Source organism: Carlito syrichta, unplaced genomic scaffold, assembly GCF_000164805.1.
Source record: "Carlito syrichta isolate Samal-C Ts95f unplaced genomic scaffold, Tarsius_syrichta-2.0.1 Scaffold314107, whole genome shotgun sequence".
Classification (NCBI taxonomy): Eukaryota; Metazoa; Chordata; class Mammalia; order Primates; family Tarsiidae; genus Carlito; species Carlito syrichta.
In genome coordinates this window covers 109217-114462 of record NW_007258203.1, presented here as the reverse complement: position 1 = coordinate 114462, position 5246 = coordinate 109217, and positions in this window count along the sequence as shown.

Sequence of the window (5246 nt, the reverse complement as noted above, 5' to 3'; positions counted from 1 at the left end):
ACCATTTTATCAGTTAATTTAATCCCCTGAATAGATTCTGTTTCTGTCCCCTCCTGTCTCTTCTCATTACCCTAATTCAGGCCCTCATCTCTCTCTTATGGACTTGCATTCTCTGCCATCCACCCCACCCTACTCTCATTTTTATCCAATCTATCGTACTCAAAAATCTGCACCAAATTACTTCCCTGATCAAAATTCTTCCATTTTTCAGTGCAAGTAAGAGAAAATGCAACCTGTTGCAAAGTAAATAACTCCATTCTTGATCCCTGGCTTAGCCTAGAGATAAAGCCCAGGACTTACCCAGCTTCACCTCTGTGACTTCCAACCTTCCACTTAGCACTTCAGTCATTCTCAGCTCCTTCTGGTTCTCTGAATTGTTCACTTTCTTCATATTCTTCATACCTTTGCACGCATTAAACCTCCTGCCTAAAACGCTGTCCCTAGTTTGTCAATTGGGCCAACTGATCGTTTCACGTGTCAGCCCATATAATACCTCCTCTATGACTTTAGTAGGAGGTTGTTTGTTTGTTTCATTTTTTAGACATGAGGTTGCAGTATGCTGCCCAAGCTGGCCTTGAACTCTTGGACTCAAGGAACCCTTCCACCTCAGTCTCCCATGTAGCTGGGATTACAGGTGTGCACCACAGTGTTACATCAATCTTTTTGTTGTACCTGATGTGTAAGGTACCTCCCACTAAAGCATAAGCTCCATAAATGCAGGAGATTTGCTTTTTCATTTTTATGTTCCCAGCACAACATCCTTCACATGGGTCCATCCAGCAATATTCGTTCAATATTACAAAATTTCAATTTAAGTCTAATCATTTTACTTTTTTTTTTCATTTAACTATTAATTTAACCATTTTCCAAAATTTCCCAATTTCAGAACCCTACATATACTTTGTTTAAAAAAAAAAATTCGGCCAGCTGGGGTGGGCTCACACCTATAATCCCAGGACTTTGGGAGGCAGAGGTGAGAGGATTGCCTGAGCCCACAGGTTCAAGACCAACCTGGGCAACTTGGTGAGACCTCATCTCTACAATAAATAAAAAAATAAGCCGGACATGGTAGTGCACGCTTGTAGTTCCAGCTACTTGGAAGGATCGCTGAAGTCCAGCAGATGGAGGCTGCGGTGGTCATGAGTGTGTCACTGCACTCCAGCCTGGGCGACAGAGTGAGACTCCGACTCAAAATAAATAAATAAATAAATAAATAAAATAACTCAAAGAGAATAGAAAGGCATTAAATGAAAAGCAAAAGTCCATATCTCTATAATATGAACAACTTTATGCCAACAAATTCAATAACTTAAATGAAATTGTCATTGGTAGACACTGCTTACCAAAAATAATTTAAGAAGAGGTAGAAAATCTGAATAGACCTACATCTATTAAAGAAGTTGAATGTGTAACTGAAAACCTTCCCACAAGGAAAACTCTCAGCCCATATAGATTTACTATAGATCAAACATTTTATTTTATTTGCTATAGATCAAACATTTTAGGAAGAAATAATATAAATCCTAAATAAACTAAGAAAACAGAAAAGGAAGGAACATTTTCCCACTAATTTTTATGAGGCAATCATTACCTTAATATCAAAACCAGACAGACGTGTCATAAGAAATAAAACTATATGCCAATATCCCTCATGAGCAAAAGTTCCCAATAAAATACCAACAAATCAAATCCAACAATATGTAAAAAGATACACCATGAGCAACTGGAGCTTGCCCAAATAATTTAAGATTAGTTTAACAGTAAAAAATCAGAGCCAGGCTCGGTGGCTCAGCCTGTAATCCCACGCTTGGGAGGCTGAGGTGAGTGGATTGCCTGAGCCTGCGGGTTCTAGACCCGCCCGGGCAACTTGGCGAGACCTCATCTCTACAGTAAATCAAAAACTAACCGGGCATGGTAGCACTCACCTGTAGTTCCAGTTACTTGGAAGGCTGAGGTGGAAGGATCGTCAGAGCCCAGCAGGTCGAGGCTGCGGTGGCCGGTAGCAGCCACTGCACTCCAGTCTGAGCGATGGAGTGAGACTCCAACTCAAAAAAAAAAAAAAAACAATCAGTAGAATGTAATGTACCATATTAACAGATTAAAAAATGCACACACATAATCTTCTCAACAGAAGCAGAAAACAAACACACCATCTTTCACACTCTCACACAGTGTTCTCTCTAGAATAACTAATCACACTGCCATAATTTTCCAAATATGCCATTTTATTTGTGTTGAACACATTTACACAGGATGAAATGCCCTTCCCATTAATTTCTTAGATCTTGGTGCCTTTAGATCTAATTGAAGCATCAATTTTTCTGATTAGCTTTCCTCAACTCTAAACAGAGCCAACTAGTAACTGCTTCCTCTGTGTTCCCAGGGTCTGGGTCTGTATGCCCAGACTGAAATACTATGACACAATCACGGCTCACCATAGCCTCAGCCTCCCGGGCTCTGCCAATCCTTCTGTCTCAACCTTCTGAGTAGCTGGGACTACAGGTGCACACCACCACCCCCGACTATTTTATTTTATTTTATATTTCATTTCAATTTTGAGATGAAGTCTCGCTACGTTGTTCTGGCTGGTCTCCAACTCCTGGCTCAAGCGATCCTCCCACCTCGGCCCTTCAAAGTGTTGAGACTTCGCGCATGAGCCACCTGGCTCAGCCCCACATTTTTAATACCTGTTTTAACTTTGATTACATTGCACTCAGTGGTATGTTTGCATTTTTCCGGTATCTGGCACCGTTTCCAGAATACAGTAAGAACTCTATATATTCGTTTGTTAAATGAATGATCATTTCAGCCCACTTTGACAGGAGACATTTATTCTTTCCCAATCAAGAGAATTTAAAATGTTTTGGCTAGAATTCACCTCCTTTCACCATTAGAGGGCAGCAGCTACACAATTCAGAGGTTCTGGGCTAGAGACTAGATTGCTAAAAATCAAGTTAATTTTCTCATATGTGTGACTTTCCAAGTATATGTGATTTCACCAAGTTTACCAAAAGCACTTTTGTTGGAAATGGTGGAAAACTGACACATCTAAAATCTTAATTACTTCTTCGATATAATTTAAACACGAAACAAGCCATGGACATCCTCATCGATTACGTATTTCCTAGTTCTTTGGTCTTTGTCCACATACAAGAAGTAATTTATCACAGGTTAAATTCTGACTTAGGCCGGACTCGGTGGCTCAGCCTGTAATCCCGCGCCTTTGGGAGGCTGAGGTGAGTGGATTGCCTGAGCCCACGGGTTCGAGACCCGCCTGGTCAGCAAGACCTCATCTCTACGATAAATCAAAAAATCAGCCGGGCGTGGTAGTGCATGCCTGTAATTCCGGCTACTCGGAAGGCTGAGGCAGAAGGATCGCTGGGGCCCAGCAGGTCGAGGCTGTGGTGGCCGGGAGTGGCCACCACACTCCAGTCTGGGCAACAGAGTGAGACGCCAACTCAAAACAATAAAAATAATAAGTAAAGAAATTCTGACTTACCTTTGCTCAGGATACTGCTATCAAAGGTATAAATTAAGGCATAATTCAAAGCATAATTTTCTTAAATCCTGAAGTTGCTACACATGTAGTGATAATAAAATCTGGAATAATATTGAATCATAGCTTGCAGATTTTTTTTCTTAGCCAGAATGGGCACTTAGTAACCTTGTAATTCAAATCCCACATTTTGCCTATGAGAGACTTGAATCCTGGGCATATTAAGCCATTGGTTCCAAGATACAATTGGTGACACAGAAGGAATTGGAACTTCATCTCTGACACCCTTTGCACAATACCATACCACTCTACTTAATACAACAAGCACCCAAGGTCCTGGCTCAAAAAAATGGTATATGTATGTAGTTTTTCACACACATCTATGTTTTTCATTTAAAATAAACCATAACGATATCTTCACAAATATGCAAACATGTGGCATATTTGTTGCAGTATTTTTGTAATAAGTAATTGAAACAATCTAAATGTCCTTCACTCTAGAATTGACTCAATAAGTTATGGTGCATCTATCAATGAAGTACTATTTGCCTGTTGAAAATTGAGAATGAAGCCAGGTGTGGTAACACATCCCGTCGTCTCAGTAGCTCTGGAGGCTGAGGCCAGAGGATTGCTTAAAACCAGGAGTTTGAAGCTGTAATGAGTTATGATCATGCCACTAGACTTCAGCCTGGGCAACAGAATGAGATCCCCATTTTTAAAAACAACAACAAAAACTCTAGCCACACCTGTAATCCCAGAACTTTGGGAGGCTGAGGTTGGAGGATTACTTGAGTCCAGGAATTCTAGACCAGCCTGGGTAACAAAGTGAGACCCCATGTCTACTGGAAAAATGAGCCAAGTGTGATGAGTGTGCATCATCTGAAGTCCCAGTTACTCAGGAGGCTGAGGCAGGAGAATTGCTTGAACTCAGGAGAGCCATGACTGTAGCACTGTACTCTACCTGTCTCAAAAAAAAAAAAAAAAATTAAATTGAGGTTGGGCGTGGTGACTCATGCCTGTAATTCCAGCACTTTGGGAAGCTTAGGTGAGAGGATTGCTTGAGCACAGCCAGGAGTTCGAGACTAGCCTAGGCAACATAGTGACACCTCGTCTCTACAAAAAATTTAGGGCAACCCTGTCGGGACCCCTCCCACTGCCAGGAGCTTTTCCATCCTCTAATAAATTCCGACTTAAAAAAAAATTAAAATAGCGAGGTGTGGTGATGTACACCTGTAGTCCCAGCTACTCAGGAGATCTATTTGTGCTGATGTGAAAAGGTAAATTAATAAGTGAAAAGCGCAAGGTTGAGGAGAAAAAACATGATATTAGGTTAATTTATGCTTGAAATTAATATAAAATATTTAGACTTAATAGGTATTATGGTGGAACTATGGCCAAGACACTTAATTGGGTCCGTTCTGTGAAATTGAAAGGAGAAGGGAAGATAAACTTTTTTCATTTTATATCCTACTTTATGTTACTCTTATAATAAAAGTAATAACTTGTAAATCAGGAGCCATTCATAAAATATTTTATTTTATTCTTTATTTTATTTTATGTTATTGAGTTGGAGTCTCGCTCCATCACCCAGGCTGGAGTGCAGTGGCATGCTCATGGGCACCCCAGCATCAACCTGCCGGGCTCCAGCGATCCTTCCACCTCAGCCTTCCAAGTAGCTGGAACTACAGCAGGTGCCCGCTACCACACCCGGCTAGTTTCTTTCTTTCTTTTCTTTTTTTTTTTTTTTTTG